The sequence below is a fragment of the Talpa europaea genome (assembly GCF_964194135.1).
Source record: "Talpa europaea genome assembly, chromosome: 16".
NCBI lineage: Eukaryota > Metazoa > Chordata > Mammalia > Eulipotyphla > Talpidae > Talpa > Talpa europaea.
The window spans coordinates 30,095,083-30,114,114 of record NC_140084.1 but is presented as its reverse complement, the minus strand read 5'-3'; positions in this window follow the sequence as shown (position 1 = coordinate 30,114,114).

Below are 19,032 nucleotides of genomic sequence, written 5' to 3'. Positions count from 1 at the left end.
CTCTTCAGCGCTGCCTGGCCAGCTGAGGACTCTTCCCCTTTGAGTGCTGCTGGGTTGCCAGGGGCTTTCCGCACCGACCTATCTGCCTGCAGTTTTGGAGGGAGCCGCCGACGCAGACAGTCCGAGGCTTGCATGGCTTGCCCTCCCTGACGGTGACCCCGCCCCTCCGACTAGGGCATCTTCGGGCGCCCGTCCTGCCCCTGGGTGTGTGAGAGCCAGAGGAGGCTGCAGGTGTGCCCCCGGGGAAGGTTTACCGTTCCCCAGGGGGAAGTTGGCCTTCTTCCCCCATGGGGGAAGAGCGTCCCCTTTCCCCTTGGGGTAGGGTTCACCCTGCCCCCTTGGGACTGAGAGTCCCCATCACCCTCTCCGGCCCCCCCCCCGGCGGCTCTATTAATTGCACATGTGCTCAGGCAGAGTCCGGCGGGCGGGGTCAGGCTCCGGCCGGGGGCGGGGCCTGAGGCTCCGCAGCGCTGCATGGCCAGGTGAGGACTCTTCCCCTTTGAGTGCTGCCGGCTTGCCCGGGCCTTTCCCCGCCGACCTGTCTGCCGGCAGCTTTGGAGCAGGCCGCGGTCGCAGCCAGTCCGAGGCATACGGGGGGTACCCTCCCTGACGGTGACCCCGCCCCTCCGTCTATGGCGTCCTCGGCGCACTGTCAGCCCCTCGGGGTGTGAGTGCGGAGGAGGATGCAGGTGACTCCCGAGGAGAAGAGGGCCCCATGGCCAAAACGGGCTTGCGTTCCATTCACCATGCAGGGGGGCTTGGACTCTGTACCTCCGTGTTGCAGAGGTCCCACCTACCCTCTTGGGGCTGAGGTTCCCCGAATCCACGCCCCTCGCATGCGCCCCCTAGCGGCGGCTCTGTGAAGTGCACCTTTGCACAGGCAGAGTCCGTGGGCGGGGTCAGGCTCCGGCCGGGGGCGGGGCCTGAGGCTCCTCAGCGCTGCCTGGCCAGCTGAGGACTCTTCCCCTTTGAGTGCTGCTGGGTTGCCAGGGGCTTTCCGCACCGACCTGTCTGCCTGCAGTTTTGGAGGGGGCCGCCGACGCAGACAGTCGGAGGCTTGCAGGGCTTGCCCTCCCTGACGGTGACCCCGCCCCTCCGACTAGGGCGTCTTCGGGCGCCCGGCCTGCCCCTGTGGGTCTGAGAAGCTAGAGGAGGCTGCAGGTGTGCCCCCGGGGAAGGTTTACCTTTCCCCAAGGGGGAAGTTGGCCTTCTTCCCCCAAGGGCGAAGAGCGTCCCCTTTCCCCTTGGGGTAGGTTTCACCCTGCCCCCTTGGGACTGAGAGTCCCCATCACCCTCTCCGGCTCCCCCCCCCCCCGGCGGCTGTATGAACTGCACATGTGCTCAGGCAGAGTCCGGCGGGCGGGGTCAGGCTCCGGCCGGGGTCGGGGACTGAGGCTCCTCAGCGCTGCATGGCCAGGTGAGGACTCTTCCCCTTTGAGTGCTGCCGGCTTCCCCGGGCCTTTCCCCGCCGACCTGTCTACCTGCAGCTTTGGAGGAGGCCGGGGTCGCAGCCACTCCGAGGCATACGGGGGGTACCCTCCCTGACCCTGACCCCGCCCCTCCGTCTATGGAGTCCTCGGCGCATTGTCAGCCCCTCGGGGTGTGAGTGCGGAGGAGGGTGCAGGTGACTCCCGAGGAGAAGAGGGCCCCATGGCCAAAACGGGCTTGCGGTCCATTCACCAGGCAGGGGTTCTTGGACTCTGTACCTCCGTGTTGCAGAGGTCCCACCTACCCTCTTGGGGCTGAGGTTCCCCGAATCCACGCCCCTCGCCTGCGCCCCCTAGCGGCGGCTCTGTGAAGTGCACCTTTGCACAGGCAGAGTCCGGCGGGCGGGGTCAGGCTCCGGCCGGGGGCGGGGCCTGAGGCTCCTCAGCGCTGCCTGGCCAGCTGAGGACTCTTCCCCTTTGAGTGATGCTGGGTTGCCAGGGGCTTTCCGCACAGACCTGTCTGCCTGCAGTTTTGGAGGGAGCCGCCGACGCAGACAGTCCGAGGCTTGCAGGGCTTGCCCTCCCTGACGGTGACCCCGCCCCTCCGACTAGGGCGTCTTCGGGCGCCCGGCCTGCCCCTGTGGGTCTGAGAAGCCAGAGGAGGCTGCGGGTGTGCCCCCGGGGAAGGTTTACCTTTCCCCAAGGGGGAAGTTGGCCTTCTTCCCCCAAGGGCGACGAGCGTCCCCTTTCCCCTTGGGGTAGGTTTCACCCTGCCCCCTTGGGACTGAGAGTCCACATCACCCTCTCCGGACCCCCCCCCGGCTGCTGTATGAACTGCACATGTGCTCAGGCAGAGTCCGGCGGGCGGGGTCAGGCTCCGGCCGGGGGCGGGGCCTGAGGCTCCTCAGCGCTGCATGGCCAGGTGAGGACTCTTCCCCTTTGAGTGCTGCCGGCTTCCCCGGGCCTTTCCCCGCCGACCTGTCTACCTGCAGCTTTGGAGGAGGCCGGGGTCGCAGCCACTCCGAGGCATACGGGGGGTACCCTCCCTGACGGTGACCCCGCCCCTCCGTCTATGGCGTCCTCGGCGCACTGTCAGCCCCTCGGGGTGTGAGTGCGGAGGAGGGTGCAGGTGACTCCCGAGGAGAAGAGGGCCCCATGGCCAAAACGGGCTTGCGGTCCATTCACCATGCAGGGGGGCTTGGACTCTGTACCTCCGTGTTGCAGAGGTCCCACCTACCCTCTTGGGGCTGAGGGTCCCCGAATCCTCGCCCCTCGCTTGCGCCCCCTAGCGGCGGCTCTGTGAAGTGCACCTTTACACAGGCAGAGTCCGGCAGGCGGGTCAGTCTCCGGACGGGGGCGGGGCCTGAGGCTCATCAGCGCTGCCTGGCCAGCTGAGGACTCTTCCCCTTTGAGTGCTGCTGGGTTGCCAGGGGCTTTCCGCACCGACCTATCTGCCTGCAGTTTTGGAGGGAGCCGCCGACGCAGACAGTCCGAGGCTTGCATGGCTTGCCCTCCCTGACGGTGACCCCGCCCCTCCGACTAGGGCATCTTCGGGCGCCCGTCCTGCCCCTGGGTGTGTGAGAGCCAGAGGAGGCTGCAGGTGTGCCCCCGGGGAAGGTTTACCGTTCCCCAGGGGGAAGTTGGCCTTCTTCCCCCATGGGGGAAGAGCGTCCCCTTTCCCCTTGGGGTAGGGTTCACCCTGCCCCCTTGGGACTGAGAGTCCCCATCACCCTCTCCGCCCCCCCCCCCGGCGGCTCTATTAATTGCACATGTGCTCAGGCAGAGTCCGGCGGGCGGGGTCAGGCTCCGGCCGGGGGCGGGGCCTGAGGCTCCTCAGCGCTGCATGGCCAGGTGAGGACTCTTCCCCTTTGAGTGCTGCCGGCTTGCCCGGGCCTTTCCCCGCCGACCTGTCTGCCGGCAGCTTTGGAGCAGGCCGCGGTCGCAGCCAGTCCGAGGCATACGGGGGTACCCTCCCTGACGGTGACCCCGCCCCTCCGTCTATGGCGTCCTCGGCGCACTGTCAGCCCCTCGGAGTGTGAGTGCGGAGGAGGGTGCAGGTGACTCCCGAGGAGAAGAGGGCCCCATGGCCAAAACGGGCTTGCGGACCATTCACCAGGCAGGGGTTCTTGGACTCTGTACCTCCGTGTTGCAGAGGTCCCACCTACCCTCTTGGGGCTGAGGTTCCCCGAATCCACGCCCCTCGCCTGCGCCCCCTAGCGGCGGCTCTGTGAAGTGCACCTTTGCACAGACAGAGTCCGGCGGGCGGGGTCAGGCTCCGGCCGGGGGCGGGGCCTGAGGCTCCTCAGCGCTGCCTGGCCAGCTGAGGACTCTTCCCCTTGAGTGATGCTGGGTTGCCAGGGTCTTTCCGCACAGACCTGTCTGCCTGCAGTTTTGGAGGGAGCCGCCGACGCAGACAGTCCGAGGCTTGCAGGGCTTGCCCTCCCTGACGGTGACCCCGCCCCTCCAAGTAGGGCGTCTTCGGGCGCCCGGCCTGCCCCTGTGGGTCAGAGAAGCCAGAGGAGGCTGCAGGTGTGCCCCCGGGGAAGGTTTACCGTTCCCCAGGGGGCAGTTGGCCTTCTTCCCCCATGGGGGAAGAGCGTCCCATTTCCCCTTGGGGTAGGGTTCACCCTGCCCCCTTGGGACTGAGAGTCCCCATCACCCTCTCCGGCCCCCCCCCCGGCTCTATGAACTGCACATGTGCTCAGGCAGAGTCCGGCGGGCGGGGTCAGGCTCCGGCCGGGGGCGGGGCCTGAGGCTCCTCAGCGCTGCATGGCCAGGTGAGGACTCTTCCCCTTTGAGTGCTGCCGGCTTGCCCGGGCCTTTCCCCGCCGACCTGTCTACCGGCAGCTTTGGAGCAGGCCGCGATCGCAGCCAGTCCGAGGCATACGGGGGTTACCCTCCCTGACGGTGACCCCGCCCCTCCGTCTATGGCGTCCTCGGCGCACTGTCAGCCCCTCGGGGTGTGAGTGCGGAGGAGGGTGCAGGTGACTCCCGAGGAGAAGAGGGCCCCATGGCCAAAACGGGCTTGCGGTCCATTCACCATGCAGGGGGGCTTGGATTCTGTACCTCCGTGTTGCAGAGGACCCACCTACCCTCTTGGGGCTGAGGTTCCCCGAATCCACGCCCCTCGCCTGCGCCCCCTAGCGGCGGCTCTGTGAAGTGCACATTTTAACAGGCAGAGTCCGGCGGGCGGGGTCAGGCTCCGGCCGGGGGCGGGGCCTGAGGCTCCTCAGCGCTGCCTGGCCAGCTGAGGACTCTTCCCCTTTGAGTGCTGCTGGGTTGCCAGGGGCTTTCCGCACAGACCTGTCTGCCTGCAGTTTTGGAGGGGGCCGCCGACGCAGACAGTCCGAGGCTTGCAGGGCTTGCCCTCCCTGACGGTGACCCCGCCCTCCGACTAGGGCGTCTTCGGGCGCCCGGCCTGCCCCTGTGGGTCTGAGAAGCCAGAGGAGGCTGCGGGTGTGCCCCCGGGGAAGGGTTACCTTTCCCCAAGGGGGAAGTTGGCCTTCTTCCCCCAAGGGCGACGAGCGTCCCCTTTCCCCTTGGGGTAGGTTTCACCCTGCCCCCTTGGGACTGAGAGTCCCCATCACCCTCTCCGGACCCCCCCCCGGCTGCTGTATGAACTGCACATGTGCTCAGGCAGAGTCTGGCGGGCGGGGTCAGGCTCCGGCCGGGGGCGGGGCCTGAGGCTCCTCAGCGCTGCATGGCCAGGTGAGGACTCTTCCCCTTTGAGTGCTGCCGGCTTGCCCGGGCCTTTCCCCGCCGACCTGTCTGCCGGCAGCTTTGGAGGAGGCCGCGGTCGCAGCCAGTCCGAGGCATACGGGGGGTACCCTCCCTGACGGTGACCCCGCCCCTCCGTCTATGGCGTCCTCGGCGCACTGTCAGCCCCTCGGGGTGTGAGTGCGGAGGAGGGTGCAGGTGACTCCCGAGGAGAAGAGGGCCCCATGGCCAAAACGGGCTTGCGTTCCATTCACCATGCAGGGGGGCTTGGACTCTGTACCTCCGTGTTGCAGAGGTCCCACCTACCCTCTTGGGGCTGAGGTTCCCCGAATCCACGCCCCTCGCCTGCGCCCCCTAGCGGCGGCTCTGTGAAGTGCACCTTTGCACAGGCAGAGTCCGGCGGGCGGGGTCAGGCTCCGGCCGGGGGTGGGGCCTGAGGCTCCTCAGCGCTGCCTGGCCAGCTGAGGACTCTTCCCCTTTGAGTGCTGCTGGGTTGCCAGGGGCTTTCCGCACCGACCTGTCTGCCTGCAGTTTTGGAGGGGGCCGCCGACGCAGACAGTCCGAGGCTTGCAGGGCTTGCCCTCCCTGACGGTGACCCCGCCCCTCCGACTAGGGCGTCTTCGGGCGCCCGGCCTGCCCCTGTGGGTCTGAGAAGCTAGAGGAGGCTGCAGGTGTGCCCCCGGGGAACGTTTACCTTTCCTCAAGGGGGAAGTTGGCCTTCTTCCCCCAAGGGCGAAGAGCGTCCCCTTTCCCCTTGGGGTAGGTTTCACCCTGCCCCCTTGGGACTGAGAGTCTCCATCACCCTCTCCGGGCCCCCCCCCCCCCGGCGGCTGTATGAACTGCACATGTGCTCAGGCAGAGTCCGGCGGGCGGGGTCAGGCTCCGGCCGGGGTCGGGGACTGAGGCTCCTCAGCGCTGCATGGCCAGGTGAGGACTCTTCCCCTTTGAGTGCTGCCGGCTTCCCCGGGCCTTTCCCCGCCGACCTGTCTACCTGCAGCTTTGGAGGAGGCCGGGGTCGCAGCCACTCCGAGGCATACGGGGGGTACCCTCCCTGACGGTGACCCCGCCCCTCCGTCTATGGCGTCCTCGGCGCACTGTCAGCCCCTCGGGGTGTGAGTGCGGAGGAGGGTGCAGGTGACTCCCGAGGAGAAGAGGGCCCCATGGCCAAAACGGGCTTGCGGTCCATTCATCAGGCAGGGGTTCTTGGACTCTGTACCTCCGTGTTGCAGAGGTCCCACCTACCCTCTTGGGGCTGAGGTTCCCCGAATCCACGCCCCTCGCATGCGCCCCCTAGCGGCGGCTCTGTGAAGTGCACCTTTGCACAGGCAGAGTCCGGCGGGCGGGGTCAGGCTCCGGCCGGGGGCGGGGCCTGAGGCTCCTCAGCGCTGCCTGGCCAGCTGAGGACTCTTCCCCTTTGAGTGCTGCTGGGTTGCCAGGGGCTTTCCGCACTGACCTGTCTGCCTGTAGTTTTGGAGGGGGCCGCCGAGGCAGACAGTCCGAGGGTTGCAGGGCTTGCCCTCCCTGACGGTGACCCCGCCCCTCCGACTAGGGCGTCTTCGGGCGCCCGGCCTGCCCCTGTGGGTCTGAGAAGCCAGAGGAGGCTGCAGGTGTGCCCCCGGGGAAGGTTGACCTTTCCCCAAGGGGGAAGTTGGCCTTCTTCCCCCAAGGGCGAAGAGCGTCCCCTTTCCCCTTGGGGTAGTGTTCACCCTGCCCCTTGGGACTGAGAGTCCCCATCACCCTCTCCGCCCCCCCCCCCCGCGGCTCTATGAACTGCACATGTGCTCAGGTAGAGTCCGGTAGGCGGGGTCAGTCTCCGGCAGGGGGCGGAGCCTGAGGCTCATCAGCGCTGACTGGCCAGGTGAGGACTCTTCCCCTTTGAGTGCTGCCGGGTTGCCCAGGCCTTTCCCCGCCGACCTGTCTGCTGGCAGATTTGGAGGAGGCCGGGGTCACAGCCACTCCGAGGCATACGGGGGGTACCCTCCCTGACGGTGACCCCGCCCCTCCGTCTATGGCGTCCTCGGCGCACTGTCAGCCCCTCGGGGTGTGAGTGCGGAGGAGGGTGCAGGTGAATCCCGAGGAGAAGAGGGCCCCATGGCCAAAACGGGCTTGCGGTCCATTCACCATGCAGGGGGGCTTGGACTCTGTACCTCCGTGTTGCAGAGGTCCCACCTACCCTCTTGGGGCTGAGGGTCCCCGAATCCACGCCCCTCGCCTGCGCCTACTAGCGGCGGCTCTGTGAAGTACACCTTTGCACAGGCAGACTCCGGCGGGTGGGGTCAGGCTCCGGCCGGGTCGGGGCCTGAGGCTCCTCAGCGCTGCCTGGCCAGCTGAGGACTCTTCCCCTTTGAGTGCTGCTGGGTTGCCAGGGGCTTTCCGCACCGACCTGTCTGCCTGCAGTTTTGGAGGGGGCCGCCGACGCAGACAGTCCGAGGCTTGCAGGGCTTGCCCTCCCTGACGGTGACCCCGCCCCTCCAACTAGGGCGTCTTCGGGCGCCCGGCCTGCCCCTGTTGGTCTGAGAAGCCAGAGGAGGCTGCAGGTGTGCCCCCGGGAAATGTTTACCGTTCCCCAGGGGGCAGTTGGCCTTCTTCCCCCATGGGGGAAGAGCGTCCCCTTTCCCCTTGGGGTAGGGTTCACCCTGCCCCCTTGGGACTGAGAGTCCCCATCACCCTCTCCGGCCCCCCCCCCTGCGGCTCTATGAACTGCACATGTGCTCAGGCAGAGTCCGGCGGGCGGGGTCAGGCTCCGGCCGGGGTGGGGCCTGAGGCTCCTCAGCGCTGCATGGCCAGGTGAGGACTCTTCCCCTTTGAGTGCTGCCGGCATGCCCGGGCCTTTCCCCGCCGACCTGTCTACCGGCAGCTTTGGAGCAGGCCGCGGTCGCAGCCATTCCGAGGCATACGGGGGGTACCCTCCCTGACGGTGACCCCGCCCCTCCGACTAGGGCGTCTTCGGGCGCCCGGCCTGCCCCTGTGGGTCTGAGAAGCTAGAGGAGGCTGCAGGTGTGCCCCCGGGGAACGTTTACCTTTCCTCAAGGGGGAAGTTGGCCTTCTTCCCCCAAGGGCGAAGAGCGTCCCCTTTCCCCTTGGGGTAGGTTTCACCCTGCCCCCTTGGGACTGAGAGTCCCCATCACCCTCTCCGGCCCCCCCCCCCCCGGCGGCTGTATGAACTGCACATGTGCTCAGGCAGAGTCCGGCGGGCGGGGTCAGGCTCCGGCCGGGGTCGGGGACTGAGGCTCCTCAGCGCTGCATGGCCAGGTGAGGACTCTTCCCCTTTGAGTGCTGCCGGCTTCCCCGGGCCTTTCCCCGCCGACCTGTCTACCTGCAGCTTTGGAGGAGGCCGGGGTCGCAGCCACTCCGAGGCATACGGGGGGTACCCTCCCTGACGGTGACCCCGCCCCTCCGTCTATGGCGTCCTTGGCGCACTGTCAGCCCCTCGGGGTGTGAGTGCGGAGGAGGGTGCAGGTGACTCCCGAGGAGAAGAGGGCCCCATGGCCAAAACGGGCTTGCGGTCCATTCACCAGGCAGGGGTTCTTGGACTCTGTACCTCCGTGTTGCAGAGGTCCCACCTACCCTCTTGGGGCTGAGGTTCCCCGAATCCACGCCCCTCGCCTGCGCCCCCTAGCGGCGGCTCTGTGAAGTGCACCTTTGCACAGGCAGAGTCCGGCGGGCGGGGTCAGGCTCCGGCCGGGGGCGGGGCCTGAGGCTCCTCAGCGCTGCCTGGCCAGCTGAGGACTCTTCCCCTTTGAGTGCTGCTGGGTTGCCAGGGGCTTTCCGCACTGACCTGTCTGCCTGTAGTTTTGGAGGGGGCCGCCGAGGCAGACAGTCCGAGGCTTGCAGGGCTTGCCCTCCCTGACGGTGACCCCGCCCCTCCGACTAGGGCGTCTTCGGGCGCCCGGCCTGCCCCTGTGGGTCTGAGAAGCCAGAGGAGGCTGCAGGTGTGCCCCCGGGGAAGGTTTACCTTTCCCCAAGGGGGAAGTTGGCCTTCTTCCCCCAAGGGCGAAGAGCGTCCCCATTCCCCTTGGGGTAGTGTTCACCCTGCCCCTTGGGACTGAGAGTCCCCATCACCCTCTCCGCCCCCCCCCCCCGCGGCTCTATGAACTGCACATGTGCTCAGGTAGAGTCCGGTAGGCGGGGTCAGTCTCCGGCAGGGGGCGGAGCCTGAGGCTCATCAGCGCTGACTGGCCAGGTGAGGACTCTTCCCCTTTGAGTGCTGCCGGGTTGCCCAGGCCTTTCGCCGCCGACCTGTCTGCTGGCAGATTTGGAGGAGGCCGGGGTCACAGCCACTCCGAGGCATACGGGGGGTACCCTCCCTGACGGTGACCCCGCACCTCCGTCTATGGCGTCCTCGGCGCACTGTCAGCCCCTCGGGGTGTGAGTGCGGAGGAGGGTGCAGGTGAATCCCGAGGAGAAGAGGGCCCCATGGCCAAAACGGGCTTGCGGTCCATTCACCATGCAGGGGGGCTTGGACTCTGTACCTCCGTGTTGCAGAGGTCCCACCTACCCTCTTGGGGCTGAGGGTCCCCGAATCCATGCCCCTCGCCTGCGCCTACTAGCGGCGGCTCTGTGAAGTACACCTTTGCACAGGCAGACTCCGGCGGGTGGGGTCAGGCTCCGGCCGGGTCGGGGCCTGAGGCTCCTCAGCGCTGCCTGGCCAGCTGAGGACTCTTCCCCTTTGAGTGCTGCTGGGTTGCCAGGGGCTTTCCGCACCGACCTGTCTGCCTGCAGTTTTGGAGGGGGCCGCTGACGCAGACAGTCCGAGGCTTGCAGGGCTTGCCCTCCCTGACGGTGACCCCGCCCCTCCAACTAGGGCGTCTTCGGGCGCCCGGCCTGCCCCTGTGGGTCAGAGAAGCCAGAGGAGGCTGCAGGTGTGCCCCCGGGGAAGGTTTACCGTTCCCCAGGGGGCAGTTGGCCTTCTTCCCCCATGGGGGAAGAGCGTCCCCTTTCCCCTTGGGGTAGGGTTCACCCTGCCCCCTTGGGACTGAGAGTCCCCATCACCCTCTCCGGCCCCCCCCCCTGCGGCTCTATGAACTGCACATTTGCTCAGGCAGAGTCCGGCGGGCGGGGTCAGGCTCCGGCCGGGGGCGGGGCCTGAGGCTCCTCAGCGCTGCATGGCCAGGTGAGGACTCTTCCCCTTTGAGTGCTGCCGGCTTGCCCGGGCCTTTCCCCGCCGACCTGTCTACCGGCAGCTTTGGAGCAGGCCGCGATCGCAGCCAGTCCGAGGCATACGGGGGTTACCCTCCCTGACGGTGACCCCGCCCCTCCGTCTATGGCGTCCTCGGCGCACTGTCAGCCCCTCGGGGTGTGAGTGCGGAGGAGGGTGCAGGTGACTCCCGAGGAGAAGAGGGCCCCATGGCCAAAACGGGCTTGCGGTCCATTCACCATGCAGGGGGGCTTGGATTATGTACCTCCTTGTTGCAGAGGACCCACCTACCCTCTTGGGGCTGAGGTTCCCCGAATCCACGCCCCTCGCCTGCGCCCCCTAGCGGCGGCTCTGTGAAGTGCACATTTACACAGGCAGAGTCCGGCGGGCGGGGTCAGGCTCCGGCCGGGGGAGGGCCTGAGGCTCCTCAGCGCTGCCTGGCCAGCTGAGGACTCTTCCCCTTTGAGTGCTGCTGGGTTGCCAGGGGCTTTCCGCACAGACCTGTCTGCCTGCAGTTTTGGAGGGGGCCGCCGACGCAGACAGTCCGAGGCTTGCAGGGCTTGCCCTCCCTGACGGTGACCCCGCCCCTCCGACTAGGGCGTCTTCGGGCGCCCGGCCTGCCCCTGTGGGTCTGAGAAGCCAGAGGAGGCTGCGGGTGTGCCCCCGGGGAAGGTTTACCTTTCCCCAAGGGGGAAGTTGGCCTTCTTCCCCCAAGGGCGACGAGCGTCCCCTTTCCCCTTGGGGTAGGTTTCACCCTGCCCCCTTGGGACTGAGAGTCCCCATCACCCTCTCCGGACCCCCCCCCCGGCTGCTGTATGAACTGCACATGTGCTCAGGCAGAGTCCGGCGGGCGGGGTCAGGCTCCGGCCGGGGGCGGGGCCTGAGGCTCCTCAGCGCTGCATGGCCAGGTGAGGACTCTTCCCCTTTGAGTGCTGCCGGCTTCCCCGGGCCTTTCCCCGCCGACCTGTCTACCGGCAGCTTTGGAGGAGGCCGCGGTCGCAGCCAGTCCGAGGCATACGGGGGTACCCTCCCTGACGGTGACCCCGCCCTCCGTCTATGGCGTCCTCGGCGCACTGTCAGCCCCTCGGGGTGTGAGTGCGGAGGAGGGTGCAGGTGACTCCCGAGGAGAAGAGGGCCCCATGGCCAAAACGGGCTTGCGGTCCATTCACCATGCAGGGGTTCTTGGACTCTGTACCTCCGTGTTGCAGAGGTCCCACCTACCCTCTTGGGGCTGAGGTTCCCCGAATCCACGCCCCTCGCTTGCGCCCCCTAGCGGCGGCTCTGTGAAGTGCACCTTTACACAGGCAGAGTCCGGCAGGAGGGTCAGTCTCCGGACGGGGGCGGGGCCTGAGGCTCTTCAGCGCTGCCTGGCCAGCTGAGGACTCTTCCCCTTTGAGTGCTGCTGGTTTGCCAGGGGCTTTCCGCACCGACCTATCTGCCTGCAGTTTTGGAGGGAGCCGCCGACGCAGACAGTCCGAGGCTTGCATGGCTTGCCCTCCCTGACGGTGACCCCGCCCCTCCGACTAGGGCATCTTCGGGCGCCCGTCCTGCCCCTGGGTGTGTGAGAGCCAGAGGAGGCTGCAGGTGTGCCCCCGGGGAAGGTTTACCGTTCCCCAGGTGGAAGTTGGCCTTCTTCCCCCATGGGGGAAGAGCGTCCCCTTTCCCCTTGGGGTAGGGTTCACCCTGCCCCCTTGGGACTGAGAGTCCCCATCACCCTCTCCGGCCCCCCCCCCTGCGGCTCTATGAACTGCACATGTGCTCAGGCAGAGTCCGGCGGGCGGGGTCAGGCTCCGGCCGGGGGCGGGGCCTGAGGCTCCTCAGCGCTGCATGGCCAGGTGAGGACTCTTCCCCTTTGAGTGCTGCCGGCTTGCCCGGGCCTTTCCCCGCCGACCTGTCTACCGGCAGCTTTGGAGCAGGCCGCGATCGCAGCCAGTCCGAGGCATACGGGGGGTACCCTCCCTGACGGTGACCCCGCCCCTCCGTCTATGGCGTCCTCGGCGCACTGTCAGCCCCTCGGGGTGTGAGTGCGGAGGAGGGTGCAGGTGACTCCCGAGGAGAAGAGGGCCCCATGGCCAAAACGGGCTTGCGGGCAATTCACCATGCAGGGGGGCTTGGATTCTGTACCTCCGTGTTGCAGAGGACCCACCTACCCTCTTGGGGCTGAGGTTCCCCGAATCCACGCCCCTCGCCTGCGCCCCCTAGCGGCGGCTCTGTGAAGTGCACATTTACACAGGCAGAGTCCGGCGGGCGGGGTCAGGCTCCGGCCGGGGGCGGGGCCTGAGGCTCTTCAGCGCTGCCTGGCCAGCTGAGGACTCTTCCCCTTTGAGTGCTGCTGGGTTGCCAGGGGCTTTCCGCACCGACCTATCTGCCTGCAGTTTTGGAGGGAGCCGCCGACGCAGACAGTCCGAGGCTTGCAGGGCTTGCCCTCCCTGACGGTGACCCCGCCCCTCCGACTAGGGCATCTTCGGGCGCCCGTCCTGCCCCTGGGTGTGTGAGAGCCAGAGGAGGCTGCAGGTGTGCCCCCGGGGAAGGTTTACCGTTCCCCAGGGGGCAGTTGGCCTTCTTCCCCCATGGGGGAAGAGCGTCCCATTTCCCCTTGGGGTAGGGTTCACCCTGCCCCCTTGGGACTGAGAGTCCCCATCACCCTCTCCGCCCCCCCCCCCTGCGGCTCTATGAACTGCACATGTGCTCAGGCAGAGTCCGGCGGGCGGGGTCAGGCTCCGGCCGGGGGCGGGGACTGAGGCTCCTCAGCGCTGACTGGCCAGGTGAGGACTCTTCCCCTTTGAGTGCTGCCGGCTTGCCCGGGCCTTTCCCCGCCGACCTGTCTACCGGCAGCTTTGGAGCAGGCCGCGATCGCAGCCAGTCCGAGGCATACGGGGGTTACCCTCCCTGACGGTGACCCCGCCCCTCCGTCTATGGCGTCCTCGGCGCACTGTCAGCCCCTCGGGGTGTGAGTGCGGAGGAGGGTGCAGGTGACTCCCGAGGAGAAGAGGGCCCCATGGCCAAAACGGGCTTGCGGTCCATTCACCATGCAGGGGGGCTTGGATTCTGTACCTCCGTGTTGCAGAGGACCCACCTACCCTCTTGGGGCTGAGGTTCCCCGAATCCACGCCCCTCGCCTGCGCCGCCTAGCGGCGGCTCTGTGAAGTACACATTTACACAGGCAGAGTCGGCGGGCGGGGTCAGGCTCCGGCCGGGGGCGGGGCCTGAGCCTCCTCAGCGCTGCCTGGCCAGCTGAGGACTCTTCCCCTTTGAGTGCTGCTGGGTTGCCAGGGGCTTTCCGCACAGACCTGTCTGCCTGCAGTTTTGGAGGGGGCCGCCGACGCAGACAGTCCGAGGCTTGCAGGGCTTGCCCTCCCTGACGGTGACCCCGCCCCTCCGACTAGGGCGTCTTCGGGCGCCCGGCCTGCCCCTGTGGGTCTGAGAAGCCAGAGGAGGCTGCGGGTGTGCCCCCGGGGAAGGTTTACCTTTCCCCAAGGGGGAAGTTGGCCTTCTTCCCCCAAGGGCGACGAGCGTCCCCTTTCCCCTTGGGGTAGGTTTCACCCTGCCCCCTTGGGACTGAGAGTCCCCATCACCCTCTCCGGACCCCCCCCCGGCTGCTGTATGAACTGCACATGTGCTCAGGCAGAGTCCGGCGGGCGGGGTCAGGCTCCGGCCGGGGGCGGGGCCTGAGGCTCCACAGCGCTGCATGGCCAGGTGAGGACTCTTCCCCTTTGAGGGCTGCCGGCTTGCCCGGGCCTTTCCCCGCCGACCTGTCTGCCGGCAGCTTTGGAGCAGGCCGCGGTCGCAGCCAGTCCGAGGCATACGGGGGGTACCCTCCCTGACGGTGACCCCGCCCCTCCGTCTATGGCGTCCTCGGCGCACTGTCAGCCCCTCGGGGTGTGAGTGCGGAGGAGGGTGCAGGTGACTCCCGAGGAGAAGAGGGCCCCATGGCCAAAACGGGCTTGCGTTCCATTCACCATGCAGGGGGGCTTGGACTCTGTACCTCCGTGTTGCAGAGGTCCCACCTACCCTCTTGGGGCTGAGGTTCCCCGAATCCACGCCCCTCGCCTACGCCCCCTAGCGGCGGCTCTGTGAAGTGCACCTTTGCACAGGCAGAGTCCGGCGGGCGGGGTCAGGCTCCGGCCGGGGGTGGGGCCTGAGGCTCCTCAGCGCTGCCTGGCCAGCTGAGGACTCTTCCCCTTTGAGTGCTGCTGGGTTGCCAGGGGCTTTCCGCACCGACCTGTCTGCCTGCAGTTTTGGAGGGGGCCGCCGACGCAGACAGTCCGAGGCTTGCAGGGCTTGCCCTCCCTGACGGTGACCCCGCCCCTCCGACTAGGGCGTCTTCGGGCGCCCGGCCTGCCCCTGTGGGTCTGAGAAGCCAGAGGAGGCTACAGGTGTGCCCCCGGGGAAGGTTTACCTTTCCCCAAGGGGGAAGTTGGCCTTCTTCCCCCAAGGGCGAAGAGCGTCCCCTTTCCCCTTGGGGTAGTGTTCACCCTGCCCCTTGGGACTGAGAGTCCCCATCACCCTCTCCGCCCCCCCCCCCGCGGCTCTATGAACTGCACATGTGCTCAGGTAGAGTCCGGTAGGCGGGGTCAGTCTCCGGCAGGGGGCGGAGCCTGAGGCTCATCAGCGCTGACTGGCCAGGTGAGGACTCTTCCCCTTTGAGTGCTGCCGGGTTGCCCAGGCCTTTCCCCGCCGACCTGTCTGCTGGCAGATTTGGAGGAGGCCGGGGTCACAGCCACTCCGAGGCATACGGGGGGTACCCTCCCTGACGGTGACCCCGCCCCTCCGTCTATGGCGTCCTCGGCGCACTGTCAGCCCCTCGGGGTCTGAGTGCGGAGGAGGGTGCAGGTGAATCCCGAGGAGAAGAGGGCCCCATGGCCAAAACGGGCTTGCGGTCCATTCACCATGCAGGGGGGCTTGGACTCTGTACCTCCGTGTTGCAGAGGTCCCACCTACCCTCTTGGGGCTGAGGGTCCCCGAATCCACGCCCCTCGCCTGCGCCTACTAGCGGCGGCTCTGTGAAGTACACCTTTGCACAGGCAGACTCCGGCGGGTGGGGTCAGGATCCGGCCGGGTCGGGACTGAGGCTCCTCAGCGCTGCCTGGCCAGCTGAGGACTCTTCCCCTTTGAGTGCTGCTGGGTTGCCAGGGGCTTTCCGCACCGACCTGTCTGCCTGCAGTTTTGGAGGGGGCCGCCGACGCAGACAGTCCGAGGCTTGCAGGGCTTGCCCTCCCTGACGGTGACCCCGCCCCTCCAACTAGGGCGTCTTCGGGCGCCCGGCCTGCCCCTGTGGGTCAGAGAAGCCAGAGGAGGCTGCAGGTGTGCCCCCGGGGAAGGTTTACCGTTCCCCAGGGGGCAGTTGGCCTTCTTCCCCCATGGGGGAAGAGCGTCCCCTTTCCCCTTGGGGTAGGGTTCACCCTGCCCCCTTGGGACTGAGAGTCCCCATCACCCTCTCCGGCCCCCCCCCCTGCGGCTCCATGAACTGCACATGTGCTCAGGCAGAGTCCGGCGGGCGGGGTCAGGCTCCGGCCGGGGGCGGGGCCTGAGGCTCCTCAGCGCTGCATGGCCAGGTGAGGACTCTTCCCCTTTGAGTGCTGCCGGCTTGCCCGGGCCTTTCCCCGCCGACCTGTCTGCCGGCAGCTTTGGAGGAGGCCGGGGTCGCAGCCACTCCGAGGCATACGGGGGGTACCCTCCCTGACGGTGACCCCGCCCCTCCGTCTATGGCGTCCTCGGCGCACTGTCAGCCCCTCGGGGTGTGAGTGCGGAGGAGGGTGCAGGTGACTCCCGATGAGAAGAGGGCCCCATGGCCAAAACGGGCTTGCGGTCCATTCACCATGCAGGGGTTCTTGGACTCTGTACCTCCGTGTTGCAGAGGTCCCACCTACCCTCTTGGGGCTGAGGTTCCCCGAATCCACGCCCCTCGCTTGCGCCCCCTAGCGGCGGCTCTGTGAAGTGCACCTTTACACAGGCAGAGTCCGGCAGGAGGGTCAGTCTCCGGACGGGGGCGGGGCCTGAGGCTCTTCAGCGCTGCCTGGCCAGCTGAGGACTCTTCCCCTTTGAGTGCTGCTGGGTTGCCAGGGGCTTTCCGCACCGACCTATCTGCCTGCAGTTTTGGAGGGAGCCGCCGACGCAGACAGTCCGAGGCTTGCATGGCTTGCCCTCCCTGACGGTGACCCCGCCCCTCCGACTAGGGCATCTTCGGGCGCCCGTCCTGCCCCTGGGTGTGTGAGAGCCAGAGGAGGCTGCAGGTGTGCCCCCGGGGAAGGTTTACCGTTCCCCAGGTGGAAGTTGGCCTTCTTCCCCCATGGGGGAAGAGCGTCCCCTTTCCCCTTGGGGTAGGGTTCACCCTGCCCCCTTGGGACTGAGAGTCCCCATCACCCTCTCCGGCCCCCCCCCCTGCGGCTCTATGAACTGCACATGTGCTCAGGCAGAGTCCGGCGGGCCGGGTCAGGCTCCGGCCGGGGGCGGGGCCTGAGGCTCCTCAGCGCTGCATGGCCAGGTGAGGACTCTTCCCCTTTGAGTGCTGCCGGCTTGCCCGGGCCTTTCCCCGCCGACCTGTCTACCGGCAGCTTTGGAGCAGGCCGCGATCGCAGCCAGTCCGAGGCATACGGGGGGTACCCTCCCTGACGGTGACCCCGCCCCTCCGTCTATGGCGTCCTCGGCGCACTGTCAGCCCCTCGGGGTGTGAGTGCGGAGGAGGGTGCAGGTGACTCCCGAGGAGAAGAGGGCCCCATGTCCAAAACGGGCTTGCGGTCCATTCACCATGCAGGGGGGCTTGGATTCTGTACCTCCGTGTTGCAGAGGACCCACCTACCCTCTTGGGGCTGAGGTTCCCCGAATCCACGCCCCTCGCGTGCGCCCCCTAGCGGCGGCTCTGTGAAGTGCACATTTACACAGGCAGAGTCCGGCGGGCGGGGTCAGGCTCCGGCCGCGGGCGGGGCCTGAGGCTCCTCAGCGCTGCCTGGCCAGCTGAGGACTCTTCCCCTTTGAGTGCTGCTGGGTTGCCAGGGGCTTTCCGCACAGACCTGTCTGCCTGCAGTTTTGGAGGGGGCCGCCGACGCAGACAGTCCGAGGCTTGCAGGGCTTGCCCTCCCTGACGGTGACCCGCCCCTCCGACTAGGGCGTCTTCGGGCGCCCGGCCTGCCCCTGTGGGTCAGAGAAGCCAGAGGAGGCTGCAGGTGTGCCCCCGGGGAAGGTTTACCGTTCCCCAGGGGGCAGTTGGCCTTCCCCCATGGTTGAAGAGCGTCCCCTTTCCCCTTGGGGTAGGGTTCACCCTGCCCCCTTGGGACTGAGAGTCCCCATCACCCTCTCCGCCCCCCCCCCCTGCGGCTCTATGAAATGCACATGTGCTCAGGCAGAGTCCGGCGGGCGGGGTCAGGCTCCGGCCGGGGGCGGGGCCTGAGGCTCCTGAGCACTGCATGGCCAGGTGAGGACTCTTCCCCTTTGAGTGCTGCCGGCTTGCCCGGGCCTTTCCCCGCCGACCTGTCTACCGGCAGCTTTGGAGCAGGCCGCGATCGCAGCCAGTCCGAGGCATACGGGGGTTACCCTCCCTGACGGTGACCCCGCCCCTCCGTCTATGGCGTCCTCGGCGCACTGTCAGCCCCTCGGGGTGTGAGTGCGGAGGAGGGTGCAGGTGACTCCCGAGGAGAAGAGGGCCCCATGGACAAAACGGGCTTGCGGTCCATTCACCATGCAGGGGGGCTTGGATTCTGTACCTCCGTGTTGCAGAGGACCCAGCTACCCTCTTGGGGCTGAGGTTCCCCGAATCCACGCCCCTCGCCTGCGCCCCCTAGCGGCGGCTCTGTGAAGTGCACATTTACACAGGCAGAGTCCGGCGGGCGGGGTCAGGCTCCGGCCGGGGGCGGGGCCTGAGGCTCCTCAGCGCTGCCTGGCCAGCTGAGGACTCTTCCCCTTTGAGTGCTGCTGGGTTGCCAGGGGCTTTCCGCACAGACCTGTCTGCCTGCAGTTTTGGAGGGGGCCGCCGACGCAGACAGTCCGAGGCATGCAGGGCTTGCCCTCCCTGACGGTGACCCCGCCCCTCCGACTAGGGCGTCTTCGGGCGCCCGGCCTGCCCCTGTGGGTCTGAGAAGCCAGAGGAGGCTGCGGGTGTGCCCCCGGGGAAGGTTTACCTTTCCCCAAGGGGGAAGTTGGCCTTCTTCCCCCAAGGGCGACGAGCGTCCCCTTTCCCCTTGGGGTAGGTTTCACCCTGCCCCCTTGGGACTGAGAGTCCCCATCACCCTCTCCGGACCCCCCCCCGGCTGCTGTATGAACTGCACATGTGCTCAGGCAGAGTCCGGCGGGCGGGGTCAGGCTCCGGCCGGGGTCGGGGCCTGAGGCTCCTCAGCGCTGCATGGCCAGGTGAGGACTCTTCCCCTTTGAGTGCTGCCGGCTTGCCCGGGCCTTTCCCCGCCGACCTGTCTGCCGGCAGCTTTGGAGGAGGCCGGGGTCGCAGCCACTCCGAGGCATACGGGGGGTACCCTCCCTGACGGTGACCCCGCCCCTCCGTCTATGGCGTCCTCGGCGCACTGTCAGCCCCTCGGGGTGTGAGTGCGGAGGAGGGTGCAGGTGACTCCCGATGAGAAGAGGGCCCCATGGCCAAAACGGGCTTGCGGTCCATTCACCATGCAGGGGTTCTTGGACTCTGTACCTCCGTGTTGCAGAGGTCCCACCTACCCTCTTGGGGCTGAGGTTCCCCGAATCCACGCCCCTCGCTTGCGCCCCCTAGCGGCGGCTCTGTGAAGTGCACCTTTACACAGGCAGAGTCCG